Source organism: Ammospiza nelsoni, chromosome 23 (genome assembly GCF_027579445.1).
Source record: "Ammospiza nelsoni isolate bAmmNel1 chromosome 23, bAmmNel1.pri, whole genome shotgun sequence".
In the NCBI taxonomy this organism is placed as follows: Eukaryota; Metazoa; Chordata; class Aves; order Passeriformes; family Passerellidae; genus Ammospiza; species Ammospiza nelsoni.
In genome coordinates this window covers 3,845,155-3,862,573 of record NC_080655.1, presented here as the reverse complement: position 1 = coordinate 3,862,573, position 17,419 = coordinate 3,845,155, and positions in this window count along the sequence as shown.

Genomic DNA, 17,419 nt, shown 5'->3' with positions numbered 1-17,419 from the left:
GGATACAACCTCTAGCAAAATATCCATTAAAAACCTAAAACAAACCTCTTCCAATCCTGGGCAGATCCAGAATTTCTAGAGCTGAACCATGGAATAAGAGACACCAGAAGGATACAACCTCTAGCAAAATATCCATTAAAAACCTAAAACAAACCCAGGTTCTTCCAAGCCTGTGCAGATCCAGCACAGGATCTAGATATTTCTAGATTTAGATTTCAAGAGCTGAACTGAGCAAGGCCATGGAATAAGAGATACTAGGAGGATACAACCTACAGCAAAATATCCATTAAAAACCTACAAATAAACCCAGGTTCTTCCAAACCTGTGCAGATCCAGAATTTCTAGAGCTGAGCTGAACAAGGCCATGGAAATAGAGACACCAGCAGGATACAGTCTCTAGCAAAATATTAATAAAAATCTACAAATAAACTCAGGTTCTTCTAAACTTGGGCAGATCCAGCATTCGTAGAGCTGAGCTGAATCAAGCCACAAAATAAGAGACACCAACAGGACACAGCCTCTAGAAAAAACCTACAAGAAACCCAGGTTTTTCCAAACCTGGCCATATCCAAAATTTCTAGAGCTGAACCAGGGAATAAGAGACACCAGGAGGTGAATAAGAAACATTTTGCTCCAGAAATCTGCATCAGGTGTGATATCAGGAACCCCAGGTGGATTTGGAAGCTCAGGACAGAAAGGTTCCCCAGCAGAACACAGAGAGTTTAATTCTCTGCCAGCAGAGAAATAAAGATAGCAGGAGGGAAAGCAGGAACTCAACAGGGACAGAGAAAGGGACTCTGATATTTTAAGGCTTTCACCTTTAGGTGATAAGCAGCTTATCTCAGGCTGCTCCATACGTGGTCTCCTTGGGAACAGAGTCAGACAATAAATCAGATGTGCCAGCTTTTATCAGGAGCTCCAAAAAGCATCAGCTCCCCTCGCAGCGAGTGCCAAATGGGCTCTGCAGGGCCTGGAGTCACTCCTGAGGCACACAGCACAATAAACACCCCGAAAACTCCAAATAATGCTCATATTGCTGCTCCTCCTTGCTCTGTCCTCCTGCAGCCACGGGCTCTGTCAGAACCTTCAGAGAAAAAGGAAAAAAACCCAAAATCAACCTGGCATCTTGTGGGCACACATCAGGGCAGCATCTGCATATTGTGCCCAGTCAGCCACAAAAATAAAGCAACTCACTCTGCTCATAGTCTGGGGCATGGGAGAGATTATTCTTGCTTAGTCTGAGCAGGGAGGAGGGGGAAAAAAGCAATGTATGGGTAGAGTGGTGGTAGGAATAAAAACAGCTTGAGGAAAGGCAGCAGTTCAGTGCATGAATATTCTCAAAGTGCAGAAATCCTGCCAGACACAGGGGGAAAAAATCCAGACATTTCACATGGCAGGAATAAAACTATCCCCTCCAAAAAAAAAGTCATAAAAATATCATTTTTAAAGTGGTGAAAATTTCCCAACCAGTTTTGCTGGATATTTTGCCAGAGGCTGCATCCTCCTGGTGTCTCTTATTTCATGGCCTTGCTCAGTTCAGCTCTAGAAATTCTGGATCTGCCCAGGTTTAGAAGAACCTGTGTTTATTTGTAGGTTTTTAATGGATATTTTGCTAGAGGCTGCATCCTCCTGGTGTCTCTCATTCCATTGTTCAGCTCTAGAAATGTTGGAATTGCCCAGGTTTGGAAGAACCTGGGTTTGTAGTAGGTTTTTAATGGATATTTTGCTAGGGACTGTATCCTGCTGGTGTCACCTTTTCCAAGAGGAAATGTCACCTTTTTCCAGGAAGGAAATGTCACCTTTTCCAAGAGGAAATGTCACCTTTTTCTAGGAAGGAAATGTCACCTTTCCAAGAGGAAATGCCACCTTTTTCCAGGAAGGAAATGTCACCTTTCCAAGAGGAAATGTCACCTTTTCCCAGGAAGGAAATGTCACCTTTTCCAAGAGAAAATGTCACCTTTTCCCAGGAAGGAAATGTCACCTTTTTCCAGGAGGGAAATGTCACCTTTCCAAGAGAAAATGTCACCTTTTCCCAGGAAGGAAATGTCACCTTTTCCCAGGAAGGAAATGTCACCTTTTCCAAGAGAAAATGTCACCTTTTCCCAGGAAGGAAATGTCACCTTTTTCCAGGAGGGAAATGTCACCTTTCCAAGAGAAAATGTCACCTTTTCCCAGGAAGGAAATGTCACCGTTTTCCAGGAGGGAAATGTCCCCCTTTCCCCTGAAGGCTGTGAATGGCTCACACAATAAAAACCCCAAAGTGCAGCAGGTGACAGAGGCCTGGCCCCTGTGGTTGTTGGGGACACATGGACAGTCCCTGCCCCCGATGGGACACCCCAGGTTGGCACAGACCCCTTGGAGCCCTCCTGAGCCCGAGACAGAAATGGTGCCCCCTCCCCATCCCTGCTGACCCCAAAACTGCCCATGCTCCCCTCAGTTCCTGTGTCCCTCAGCTGTCCCTGTGTCCCCTCCATTCCCTGCCCGTATCCCCCAATTCTCCCCATGCCCCCAGTTGTCCCTGTGCCCTCTAATTGTCCCCGTGTCCCCCCCTGATGTCCCTGTGCCCCCCAATTGTCCTCGTGTCCCCCCAGTTGTCCCCGTGTCCCCCGGTTCCTGCTATGTCCCGCCAAGTTACCCCTGTCCCCCCAGTTCTCCCTGTCTCCCCCATTGTCCCCATGTCCCCAGTTATCCCTGTGTCCCCCAATTCTCCCCGTCCCCTGAAGGCTGTGAATGGCTCACTCAATAAAAAACCCCAAAGTGAAGCAGGTTACAGAGCTGTCCCCGTGTCCCCAATTCCCCCCGTGTACCCCAATTCTCCCCGTGTCCCCAGCTGTCCCCGTGTCCTCTCCAGTTGTCCCTGTACCTCCAATTCCCCCCAATTCCCCCCAATTTTCCCTATCGCCCCCAATTCTCCGTGTCCCCACAATTCTCTCCCTGTCCCCCCAAATTCTCCCCGGACCCGCAGCGCCCCCTCCCGGCCCTGCTGGGCGCCGCAACCTCGTCGCAGCCGCCTTGAATTTTCCTTTTCTTTAGTTTTCCTTTGTTTCCCTTCGTTCCCGGCGGGTTTTGTTCGGTTTTAGGGAGGGGGTTGCGTATTTTTTCCCACGAGGTGTGGTACAAACAGAGCCGGGTCCCACCTTTCAGTTGGATTTCTGCACAAATCTCTGCATCAGCTTATGATGCTGCTCCCATCAGTCAGGGCAGGTTTGGGATTTCCATCCTCCCTTTCTCCCTGAATTCAGGGCAGTTTGGGATTTCCATCCTCCCTTTCTCCCTGAATTGCAGCTCAAGCCCTTCTGAGATCACTTGCTAGAAAATCAGGAGGAAAATAATCAGCAGAGCACCAGAAATGGGTCATTTAAAGCCTTTGCTGAAGTTTTCTGGTTGGTATTCTCATTGAGTTTACCAAGATTTTTGCAGCTGTGTTTTGCAGAACTTTGTGGCTGAAAATCCTTCACCAAAACAGGTTTAAAATACTCTAAAAGTAACATTATCTGTCCATCACTGAGACAACCCCTGCAGAACTCAGTCTCTGGAATTTGGCTTCCCATTGGCAAAGCTTTGCTCTTGGCACTTGTGCTGGAGCTCAGTGGATGCTCACAGGCCTGTTTTCCTGCAGAAGGGGATAAAAGGTAATAAAAAGCCATTTAAATGAAATTAAAGAGCTCTTTTCCTACCTGGCTCTGTAAAAAAAAAGGAAGGAACAGCTCTTGAGGGGTCACCCAGGGGAAAGGCCTTTAGCAGAGACAATCGTGGGCACCAAGGTTTGGAACATCCCAAAGCAGGTTTAAAATTAAACAGGATTTAAATCTGCATCACTCTGAGACTGCAGAACCTCATGGGCTGCACTCCCTCCCTCCAGCCAGCCCCACAGAGCAGAATTGAGCTGATTTTCTCTTTGAAACGGAACTGATTTCCTCTGATTCCCTCCCTGAAACTGAACTGATTTTCTGATTCCCTCCCTGAAACTGAACTGATTTTCTGATTCCCTCTTTGAAACTGAACTGATTTTCTCTGATTCCCTCTTTGAAACGGAACTGATTTTCTCTGATTCCCTCCCTGAAACTGAACTGATTTCCTCTGATTCCCTCTTTGAAACTGAACTGATTTTCTCTGATTCCCTCTTTGAAACTGAACCGATTTTCTCTGATTCCCTCCTTGAAATTGAACTGATTTTCTCCAATTCCCTCCCTGAAACGAGGCAAAACCAGGCAAATGAGGGCAAGGATGAGATTTTCAGAGTCAGCTCGTGTTCATTAACACTTAGGGAGCTTTAGACATTTCCCAGCAGTGCCATTGCTGCTCTCTCTCCCTCTCTCTGCTGCTCCACTCCTCTCCAAGCTGAAATCCAAGACAAAACAACAATAAAATCCTAACACAGGCTCCCAGCAGTGCACACTTTGCTGGGAGTTATTAACCAGCTCCCAGCTCGTTCCCTGCATAATCGGTTTGCACTTCAAAGCCTCTGCCAGCAGACAGAGCTAAACGATGGTGTTCAGCCCAATCATGCAGAAAGTTAATTAGTTTGGGGGCAGGACGGTGGATATTGGTTGTCAAAAGTTGGGATGTTTAACGCTGGATGGGGTCGCTGAGGGCTCTGGGGAGCTTTAACTTCCCAAGCAAATGATGTTGTGGATGTGGATTTTGAGGTGGGGTGGGTGGGAAGAGAAGTGGGGGCTGCCTGCACTTCTCAGGAATGGCAGAATTATCCCTGGAGGAGCAGAGGGCTGTGCTGGCTCCTGATAAAGGCACCGGGGTTGCTCCCACTCTCGGATAAATGCACGTTTGCAAAATTATTCACAGATTAGGTCAGATATCAACAGATGCTGCAGAAAACCCTCAGCATTATAAAATTATGGAATTACAGGATGGTTTGGGTTGGATGCCATCAATCTTAAAGCCCCATCCAGTTCCACCTCCCACTGTCCCAGATTGTCCAACCTGGCCTTGGGCACTCCCAGGGATGGGGCAGCCACAGCTTCTCTGGGCAAGGTTTAATTCCTTTAATAATTTAAAAATCATTATATAATTATTATAAATTGAATAAAAATTATTATATAATAATTAGGCATTATTATATAATTATAATAATTAGAAATTATTATATGTTATAATATATAATATTATACGAAATATATAAATATATAAATTATATATTATTATTTCATATTATAAATTATATGCATATATCTATATATAATAAATTACATACATTATAATTATATATAATTATAATATTAGAAATTATTATCTATTATAATACATAGTGTTATATTAAATATTGTATATGATATTATTTATATTATATATATTATTATATATTATAATTTATATATTATAACTTATATGTATATATATTTATATTATAAATTATATATAATGATTATATATAATTATAATAAAATTATAATATAATATATTATAATATATTATATAAACTATTGTATATAATATTATTTATAATATTATATTTAATATTATATCTTATAATATATATATTATGACATATATTATAATTATATATAGTTATAATATATATAATATATAAATTATATTTATTATAATTATATTATAATTATTATATAATTCCTTTTTAAAAAAAGACAAAAAATTCATTTTAATCCCCCCAACAGGCTCTGCGCCTCCAGCTGTGGCTGACACATCTGGCAAAGGTGTCTGGAGGCCGAGGCTCCCAAGAGGAGCCCCCAGCCTGGATTTCTGTTTCCAGGAGGGCAAACAGCATCTGGCTCATCCCCCAGCACTGGTCACCCCAGGGAAGGATCCCTTGTCCCCAGCATCTCTGGTTTCCTCCTGGGATAATCCTAGCCCAATTAGCTTTGGAGGATTTAAGAATTAATTTAATTATTTTTACGAGGCCAACAATCACAGCCCCCAGAGCTGGGGTGCACGGGGGCTGCTGGAGCCTCCCTGGGGTTTAACAGTGATTTTCACATCTCATCTTAATCCAACACTGAGCTGTAAATCTGCCCCTCCTGGCTCTCACCTCGCTGTGACAGCAGCAGGGCTCATTCAGCCCCAGGGTGGGATTTGATGCCCTGGATGGGTGGGAATTGATGCCCTGAGTGGAAAGCATTTGATGCTCTGGATGGATGGGAATTGATGGCCTAAATGGATGGGATTTGATGCCATGGATGGGTGGGATTTGATGCTATGGATGGGTGGGAGTTGATGCCCTGGATCAGTGGGATTTGATGTCCTGGATGGGTGGGAATTGATATCCCAGATAGTTGGGAATTGATGCACTGGATGGATGGGATTTGATGCCATGGATGGATGGATGGGAATTGATGCCCTGGATGGGAATTGATGCCCTGGATGGATGGGAATTGATGCCCTGGATGGGATTTGGTGCCCTGGATGGATGGGAATTGATGCCCTGGATGGGAATTGATGCCCTGGATGGGATTTGGTGCCCTGGATGGATGGGATTTGATGCGATGGATGGATGGATGGATGGATGGATGGATGGATGGATGGGATTTGATGCCCTGGATGGGAATTGATGCCCTGGATGGATGGGAATTGATGCCCTGGATGGATGGGAATTGATGCCCTGGATGGGAATTGTCTGTGAATTGTCTGTGAGGAGGGGCAGCAGCTCCAGGAGCTGTCCCAGGCTCGGGATGAGCTCGAGGTTCCCCAGAGGTGACCAGAGGAGTCCAACCCAGCCGAGCCACAAGTGACAGACCCCTGCAGGCTCCAAAATGGCATTTTTCTGTCACACAGGGCAACAATTCCATCTTGCAGCAGCGCTAAACACATCCTGCTGCCTCTCAGATGTGCTGTGAAACATGAAAATCGCTCAGAGAGATGCTCGGCAATTAACACTGAGAGATGCTCGGCAATTAACACGGAGCACAGACAAAGCCATTGTCTGGCGGTGTTAAATGATTTTTTTGGAGGCACAAAACCGACTGTCACAGCCTGATCCTGCCTCTGGCTAAAAGAATCCTCTCTGTCTATCATCTGCCTGGAAAATCGGGGTTGCATCCCCTTGGTTCAGCGTTATCAGGGGCTTAAAATAGTTAAAATCTGATTTTGAGGAGGATTCAGCACTCCCATTCCGTGCTGCTGGAATTTCTCGGTGAACAATGAGGATGAGGTGGATGGTTTTGCTTTTATCAGAGCTCTTTGCCATCCAAGCCACCATTCCCTCCTCTCCCAGATGAGAATTCCTGCTCGGAAAGAGGCTCCTCGGAGAATCTGCTTTGTGATAAAATAACAAAGGAAATCAGGCCTTCAGCTTCACGAGGCAAAGTTAGAAATGGAGAGGAGAAGTTTATTCAGCTGTTGGGAGTTTTAAATCTGATTTCCCTCAGAGTTGAGCACTGAACACACCCGAGCTGGGCCATCCCTGCCTGTCCCACTGACAGGAGTGGGAATTATCCCAAATAATGCCTGCTCAGCATCCCAGAGCATGGGAATGGTGTCCAGGGGGATTCAGAGCACCCAGGGCAGGGACAGCAGAGCTCGGGGCCAGGCAGAATCCATCCCTAGAGCTGGTTCCACATGTCCCTGACCCCTTTGTCCCACAGGTTCCTGGCACCTTTCCTTTCCCCAGAGCTGCTCCCACATGTTCCTGACCCTTCCTCAGGGCTGGTCCCACATGTTCCTAACCCCTTTATCCCACACGTTCCTGATCCCTTCCCTTTCCCCAGGGCTGGTCCCACGTATTCCTTCCCCTGACCCCACAGATTCCTGCCCTGGACCCCACATGTTCTTAACTACTTTTCTTTCCCCAGAGCTGGTCCCACATGTTCCTGCCCTTGACCCCACAGGTTCCTGTCCCTTCTCTTTCCCCAGGGTTGATCCCACTTGTTCCTGACCCTTTTCCTTTCCCCAGAGCTGCTCCCATATGTTCCTGCCCTTGACGCCACAGGTTCCTAATCCCTTTCTTTTCCCCAAGCCTAGTCCCACATGTTCCTAACCCCTTCCCTTTCTTCCCTTTTCCCAGAGCTGCTCCCACATCTTCCTAACCCCTTCCCTTTCTCTTTCTTCCCTTTTCCCAGAGCTGCTCCCACATGTTCCTAACCCCTTTGTTCCACATGTTCCTAATCCCTTTCTCCAGAGCCGGCCCCACACGTTCCTAACCTCTTCCCCAGGGCTGGTCCCACATGCTCCAAACCCATTTTCTTTCCCCAGGGCTGGTCCCACAGATTCCTGCCCTTGACCCCACAGGTTCCTGGCCTTCCCTTTCCCCAGAGCTGGTCCCACATATTCCTAACTCCTTCCTCAGGGCTGATCCCACATGCTGCTGCCCTTGACCCCGCAGATTCCTGTCCCTTCCCTTTCCCCAGGGCTGATCCCACATGTTCCTAACTCTTTTCCTAGGGCTGGTCCCACAGATTCCTGCCCTTGATCCCACAGGTTCCTAATCCCTTTCCCTTCCCAAGGGCTGATCCCACATGCTCCAAACCCATTTTCTTTCCCCAGGCCTGGTCCCGCATGTTCCTAACTCTTTCCCTTTCCCTAGGCCTGCTTCCACACGTTCCTGCCCTTGACCCCACAGATTCCTGTCCCTTCCCTTTCCCTAGACTTGATCCCACGCGTTCCTGACCCCTTTTCTTTCCCCAGGGCCGATCCCACATGCTCCAAATCCTTTTCCTTACCCCAGAGCTGGCCCCACACATTCCTGCCCCTGACCTCACAGGTTCCTGGCCTTCCCTTTCCCCAGGGCTGATCCCACATACTCCAAACCCATTTTCTTTCTCCAGGGCTGGCCCCACATGTTCCTAACCCTGACCCCACAGATTCCTGCCCTTGACCCCACAGGTTCCTGACCCCTTTCCTTTCTCCTGGCCTGGTCCCACACATTCCTAACCCCTTCCCCAGGGCTGATCCCACATGTTCCTAACCCTTTCCCAGGCCTGGTCCCACATGTTCCTAACCCCTTCCCTTTTCCTAGGCCTGCTCCCACATGTTCCTGCCCTTGACCCCACAGGTTCCTGTCCCTTACCTTTCCCCAGAGTTAATCCCACATGTTCCTGACCCCTTTCCTTTCTCCAGAGCTGATCCCACATGTTCCTAACTCTTTTCCTAAAGCTGGTCCCACAGATTCCTGCCCTTAACCCCACAGGTTCCTAATCCCTTTCCCTTCCCCAGGGCTGATCCCACATGCTCCAAACCCATTTTCTTTCCCCAGGACTAGTCCCACATATTTCTGCCCTTAACCCCACAGGTTCCTGTCCCTTACCTTTCCCCAGGCCTGGTCCCACATGTTCCTGATCCCTTGCCTTTCCCCAGGGCTGGCCCCACATGTTTCTGCCCCTGACCCCACAGGTTCCTGTCCCTTTCCTTTCCCCAGGGCTGATCCCTCACATTCCTGCCCTTGATCCCACAGGTTCCAAATCCCTTCCCCTTCCCGAGGGCTGATCCCATATGCTCCAAACCCATTTTCTTTCCCCAGGCCTGGTCCCACATGTTCCTAACCCTTTTCCTTTCCCTAGGCCTGGTCCTGCATGTTCCTGCCCTTGACCTCACAGATTCCTGTCCCTTCCCTTTCCCCAGAGCGGGTCCCACATGTTCCTGACCCCTTCCCCATCCCCAGGGCTGGTCCCACATATTTCTGCCCTTGACGCCACAGGTTCCTGTCTCTTACCTGTCCCCAGGCCTGGTCCCACACTTTCCTAACCCCCTCCCCAGGGCTGGTCCCACATGTTCCTGCCCTTTTTCTTTCTCTAGGGCTGGTCCCTCACCTTTCTGCCCTTGATCCCACAGGTTCCTGACCCCTTTCCTTTCTCCCGGCCTGGTCCCACACTTTCCTAACCCCTTCCCTTTCCCCACAGCTGCTCCCACACGTTTCTGCCCTTGACCCCACATGTTCCTAACCCTTTTTATTTCCCCAGAGCTGTTCCCTCACATCCCTGTCCCTGTCCCCAGCCCCTGCCACAGGACTCTCTGTGCCACCTCTGTACTTTGTCACCTCCTGCTCAGACACCTCAGCCTGGCAGGGGATTAAGGAGCATTAACTGCCCTGCCAGGCAGCCCAGATGGGAGCAGATTGAGAATTAATCCTCTGTTCTCCCCAGGGACAGGCAGATGGGAGCAGGGAAGGGTTCCCTGGAGCCCTTAATTTGGATTTTAACTCCTGGAGCCCTTAATTTGGATCCCATAATTTGGATTTTAACTCCTGGAGCCCTTAATTTGGATCCCATAATCTGGATTTTAACTCCTGTTGCCCTTAATTTGGATCCAATAATTTGGATTTTAACTCCTGGTGCCCATTTCCAAACAAAATTTTTCCCTCAAATATATAACCCTGCCTTTTAGTTTTTAATTCTTATGGAATTTAGGGGTTTTTCCCCATTTTTGAGGTACCTGAGAGGTTCAGACTTCCCCAAACATCTGATACCAAAGATTTCCCTCTAATGTACAACCCTCCCTTTTAATTTTTAATTCTTATGGAATTTAAGGTTTTTCCCCATTGCTTCTTTCATCTTTCAATGTCTAATTTCATTTATCAGCAAACCTAAAGTTTATTTGTAAAATCAAATATCCTTTTCCATTTATCAATCAGTGGAATCCTTCCCATTGTTTCTTTTATCTCCCAGTGCTGGTTTTATCCACCAGCAGCCCCACAGCTCGTTTGGAAAGACAAATCTGTCATTCCTCTCAGTGGCAAGGTTCTAATTCACTCCTCCTCTACTGAGATATTCAATTAATTCGGATTTTAAATCCTGTGCCCTCCTAGGGCCTGAAAAATCTCATGTACAAATCAGATTTTCACTGAAAATGAACATCTCATACACAAATCAGATTTTCACTGAACATCTCATGCAAAAATCAGATTTTCACTGAAAATAAGCATCTCATGCACAAATCAGATTTTCACTAAAAATCTCATGCACAAATCAGATTTTTACTGAAAAATTCATGCACAAATCATATTTTTCACTGCATATTTTTATCCCTGCCAGGGTATAAAACCCTGGCTGCTCTCCTTGAGATGAAAAGTCAAATGGATGTGCATTTTTCTGCTGCTTTTAAGGAGAATTTCTCTTTCCCTTTGTATTTACCTGCAATTTACATATCCTAAACTTTTCCAGCTGTTTCCAGCTTTTTCAGCTTTTCCAGCCTGGCCACTGTACCTGGGTGGGAATTTTGGCCCAGGTAAATCCTCCTTTCCCCTCTGTCTGTCCACACACACGGCAGAGGACAGGAAAAAACCCATTTATTTCCAGCCTTGAAATGTAATTTTGGTTGTTGCTCTCTCTTTTTTTTTTTTTCCATTATTGATTTTAAGGTTGTAAAGCTGTGTCTGGTTTTTAAATGCTAATGATGGTAACAGCGAAAGGAGATGAGGGAGCAGGGGAGGAAATTGAAGCATTTCACAGCTACCAAAGGCTTTAAACATCCCTGGGTACACCAGGAAACCAACAGGGAGAGTTTAAGGATGATAAACAAGTAATTTGCTATCTTGGACGCCTGTGGCTTCAATTTTACCTCTGGCAGTTGCCTCTCTTTAGGCAGGTTTCCACACATGTGGGTCAAAATGAAAATATCCAAAATATTTTGGATATTTTTATTTTTTAAAAATAAAAACAAGAAGGAAAAGGTGAACTCTGATGGAGTAGTTATTATTATTATTATTATTATTATTATTATTATTATTATTATTATTGTTGTTGTTGTTGTTGTTGTTGTTGTTGTTGTTGTTGTTGAGTTATATTTATTATCAGCTGCAAGAAGAGCCTGGGATTGGATTTGGGATTTGTTTTATTCACCAGGGAGCTCCTGATGTTCTTTACCAGCCTGGGATTGGATTTTCTGGATCATCACAGACTGTGCCAGGCACAGGAGGCTCCAAATTCCACTGCTGTGGGGTTTCACCTGTGATTTTGGGGGTGATTTGGGAGATTTGGGTGGCCAGGGTTGTCCCCAAATTCAGGGTGAGGTAGGGATGTTTTAAATTTCCCATTTCCTGAAGTTTTAAAATGGATCAGGACTGGCCTCTGTGGGGTCTCACCTGTGATTTTGGGGGTGATTTGGGGAAATTTTGGGTGTTTGAGTGGCCAGAGCTGTCCCAAAAAATCAGGATGAGGTAGGGATGTTTTAAATCCCCCATTTCCTGAGTTTTAGAATGCACCAGAACTGGTTTGAATGGACCTGGACTGACCTCTGTGGGGTCTCACCTGTGATTTTGGGGGTGATTTGGGGAAATTTTGGGTGTTTGGGTGGCCAGGGCTGTCCCAAACATCAGGATGAGGGAGGGATGTTTTAAATTCCCCATTTCCTGAAGTTTTAAAATGGATCAGGACTGGCCTCTGTGGGGTTTCACCTGTGATTTTGGGGGTGATTTGGGAGATTTGGGTGATCAGGGCTGTCCCAAAATTCAGGATGAGGGCAGGAATGGTTTAAATTTCCCATTTCCTGAGGTGTTTGAATGGACCAGGACTGGTTTGAATGGACCTGGACTGACCTCTGTGGGGTCTCACCTGTGATTTTGGGGGTGATTTGGGGAGATTTTGGGTGTTTTGGTGGCCAGGGCTGTCCCAAACATCAGGATGAAGCGAGGGATGTTTAAAACCCCCAGCTTGGACACAGCCCCTCCAGCTCAGCTGATGTTCAAGGCAACATTTTGAGCCCTGATCCTTTAAAAATGCAATTTTTGGCACAACCCCTGTCAGCTTTTGTTGCTCTGCTTGCCAATTTTCACAGCTTCCCGTGGATTTTCCATGAAAATTCCCCTTCTGCCCAGCAGCCCCCCCTCTGGGGCACTCCCCATGTGCTCAGCAGATTTATGTATGCTCTCTAATATATTAATAAGGAGCAGGGGTTTTAATTAAGTGGAAAAAACCCAAATCTGAATGAGGGAACAGGGTGAGGCTGGAAAAGGTAAGGCTGGAAAAGGTGAGGCTGGAAAAGGTTTCACTTGTGGCTTTAAATACTAGAAGCTCCTCTTCAGTCCCAGGTGAATATTTAGAGGCAATTTCACATTTTTGGGACATTTCCTGAGGTTTTAGGATGCACCAGGACTGGTTTGAATCCTTTTAGACCCCCAAATCTCACACAAAATTTATTTCCCCCAGGCAGACACCACAAAGCGATTTCCTGACTTCACAAACACTGCAAGCCACAAACAAAAATCAGAATTACATCAAAATTTCACCATCCAAATTGTCCAGATTTGAGAGGGACAAAAAGGACAAAAGACAGGTGAACAGCAAGAGCAGGTTGGGCTTTGAAGATTCAGCAATTTATGAGTTTATATTTTCAGGAGGTGGAGGGGGAGCCCATTCATGGCTTCATTTTGACAGAAATTGGCATTTAATAGAACAGGATACAGCAGGAATTCCCAGCCCTCATTACTGCCCTCAGCCCTTCCAAGGAGACAACCCCACGACAGTGCAACACCATTAATTTTATGGCATCTGAAGCAGCAGAAAATGACCAAATCTGGCTTTTCCTGCCCTGAACCACAGAAAACATTCCAGTGATTAAATGCTGAAGGCAGCCCAAGCCTGCTCCGTGCTGTCAGCAATAAAATTTAACAGCATCACACACCACAAATGAAATATTTGCGTTGAGAAGGCAGCGCATAAACCCGAGCCAGCACATTTTGTTTATTTAACCAGCAAGCTGCCCACAAAACAAAGTCACCAGGTGCTGTGCCAAGTGATTTAGCAATCACAAAAATCACAAAATCCCTGCCCACAATGAGCTCAGGGTGCCAGCTGAGCAGGAGCAGCAATTTCTGTGCTGTGCTGGGATCTAGAGCTGCAAAAAGAGCAGTGCAATGCACTGGTGTTGGGTTTGTGAGGGTCCCAGGATGAGGTGAGAGAGGAGAATATGATTTCAGGTTCTTAGAAGGCTGATTTATTATTATATTATATATTTCTATTTTCTATTCTATTTTTATTTTATATTATTTTTTATTTTATTTTAAATTTATTTTGATTTTTTTAATATTATTTAATTTATTTTTTCTTATTTTTAATATTATTTTATTTTATTTATTTTTATTATATTTATATCCTTATATCTTTATTATTATAGTTTATATATTTATTATTATATTGTATCTTATATTATTTTATCTATATATGTATTGTGCATTATATTATGTATAATATATTATATATGTATTATATAATGTATTATATTAATTGTTATATATATTATATTATGTATTTCTATATATGTTATTATAATATACAATATACAATGTACAATATACAATATATAATATACAATATATAATAAATATATAATATATAATATATAATATGTATTATATTAATTGTTATATGTTTATATTATTTTATTGATATTTTTTAATTTTAATACATTTATATTTTATATATTTATTATCTTATCATATATATTTATTATATTATTCTATTTTAATATTTACTTTTTATATTTTATCATATTTTTATTATATATAATTTATATATAATTTTATATATTTATTATTATATGTTCATTATTATATATTTATTATTATATATATTTATTATTCTATATTCTATTATTCTATATTCTAGAATATTATATTATATTTTATATTATATTATATTATATTATATTATATTATATTATATTATATTACATTATATTATATTGTATTACATTATATTATATTGTATTACATTATATTATATTGTATTATATTATATTGTATTATATTATATTGTATTATATTACATTATATTGTATTATATTACATTATATTATATTGTATTACATTATATTACATTATATTACATTACATTATATTATATTATATTATATTATATTATATTATATTATATTATATTATATTATATTATATTATATTATATTATATTATATTATATTATATTATATTATATTATATTACATTATATTACATTATATTACATTATATTACATTATATTACATTACATTATATTACATTATATTACATTACATTATATTATATTACATTACATTATATTATATTATATTATATTATGCTATAAATAAACTATACTAAAGAAAGAGAAGGATACAGACAGAAGGTTTAACAAGAATGAAAATAATGAAAATAACAGAATGGAAAATAATGGAGATAATGAAAAACTCATTGCTGACTCCTCAGAGCCTGACACAGCTGGCTGTGATTGGTCATTAATTAAAACCAATTCTCATTAAACCAATGACACAATCACCTGTGGGTAAACAATCTCCAACCACATTCCAAAGCAGCCAAACACAGGAGAAGCAAATCAGATAATTATTGTTTTCCTTTTATCTGAGGCTTCTCAGCTTCCCAGGAGAAGAAATCCTGGTGAAGAGATTTTTGCAGAAAATGTGACAGTGACATTTTTATCCTGATAAACCAAATTTAGGAGCTGGAAATGCATTGCTGTGTTCCCTGAGCCTCTCCCAGGTGGCAGGGAGGGCTCCCAGTGATTTTTCCCTCATTTCAGGGCTCTCCCTGCAGCAGGAACATCCAGGCTGGAATTCACCCCAACCCTGCCCAGGTACCCTCCCTGGACATCAAAAATGCCAAAAATGGCCATAAAAATTGCCCAAAACCTGGGTTTTTCCTCATCCCCCAGCTCCTCCAGGCTCTGCTGCCAAAGGGGCAGAGCCCAACCTGGGCTGCCCAGGCTGCAGCAATTCCTCAGGCAGGAATTCCACGCTGCAAATCCCAGCCCTGGTGTTCCTGAAGCCCAGGAGCTGCTGCTGGTGCCTCAAAATGTTCAGCAAACCCACAAATGAGAATGAGTTTATTTTCCATTCCATCTGCTCCAAAAGAAAAAATTAATTTCTTTCCTGTGGTGACATCTCTTCCCTCTAAAGAAAATTGAATTTCCAGGTTCCAAGGGGGTGGTTTAGTTGGGAATTAGCTCCGTTTTCCTCCAAACTAAACAAAATTAGCTCAGTTTTCTTTTCTCTTGGAAAAGAGTTCTCCTTGTAACTAAAGGAAAAGAATTCTCCTTGTAGCTAAACTCAGGAAAATCTGGAGTAAAAGCTCTGACTGCAAGGGAATTGCTCCCAAACCAAAATGCTGCCAGAAAATAAAACAACTTTGCCCTCAAAACCTGTCAGTGTTTCTTTCTCTCTGCCCTTCCATCTCTGCCTTCATCTCAGCCTTTCACTGCTTTTTAAGGTTGTTTTTTTTTCATATTACCCTCTATTAATCTTGCTGAAAATCAGACAGCTGATCCCAAACACAGAAAATCAAATTATCCACCAAAGCCCTTCCCAGGCACTCTCTGATGGGTACTTTATATCCACAGGGCCTCATAAGGGTGAATGTCTTTTAATTAGACACAAACTGAGCTCATTTAGGGTTGTTAGGGGTGATCTGCAAATTTATTCAGCTTTTTGCACAGGGAATTCCCATGGAATAGCAGAGCCGTGTCCAGCACACACCAGGTGGGACAAAAGCCACGCCAGGTGATTTTTGGATCATCTTTTCCCCACAGAGAAAGGGAAAAAGGGGCTGAAAATAGATGAATAGACGAATTTCACTTCTTCTTGCCATAATTTAGAAACCAGCAGGGCAAACTAAGGCTGGATGTTGCCAAACAGAAGTGGAATTGTGTGGACAGAAGGGAAGGTGAGGAGATGCCCAAATTCTCAGGAAGGTGAAATCCAAGACCTTTTCAGCTCCAGACTCACCTGGATTTTCCACACTGGAAAAAAATAATAATTCCCATTTCCCCATTGGAGAAAAAAAAAAAAATCCAAATTTTTACACCATTTGCCCTCATCCCACTGTCCAGTCCCTTTCCCTCAGCTCCCAGCCAGCCTTGCACAGAACCTGGGACATCTCCAGCTCCCTTTTCCCCACCAGCTTTGTTTTTCCAAGGAATTTTTCCCAGATTTTGGAAGAAAATGGGAAAAAAAATCAATTCCTATTGAGTGGTGGCAATAAATGATGTTTGCAACCACTTTGCTGCGGGGCTGAGCTCGGCTGCACTCACTGGGGCATGTCTGGTTCCTGCTGCAGGGCACCCATGTCCCCCTTGTCCCCGAGCTCTGGGGACATCGGGATGGACCTGCCGGGGGTAAAACCCAGCCTGAGGACACCGGGATGGGTAAGAACCCAGCCTGGGGACATCGGGAGGGGTAAAATCCCAGCCTGGGGACACCAGGGAGGGACCTGGCAGGGGTAAAAATCATCCTGGGGACATTGGGAGGGACCTAACAGGGTAAAAAAATCCAGCCTGGGACATCGGGAGGGACCTGGCCAGGTGTAAAACCCAGCCTGGGGACATCAGGAGGGACCTGCCAGGGTAAAACAATCCAGCTTGGGGACACAGGGAAGGACCTGGCAGGGGTAAAACTCAGCCCAGGGACCGTGATCACACACGGGGACATTGGGGGAGAGACCCGCCAGGTGTAAAACCCAGCCTGGGGACATCAGGAGGGACCTGGCAGGATATAAAATCCAGCTTGGGGACATCGGGAAGAACCTGGCAG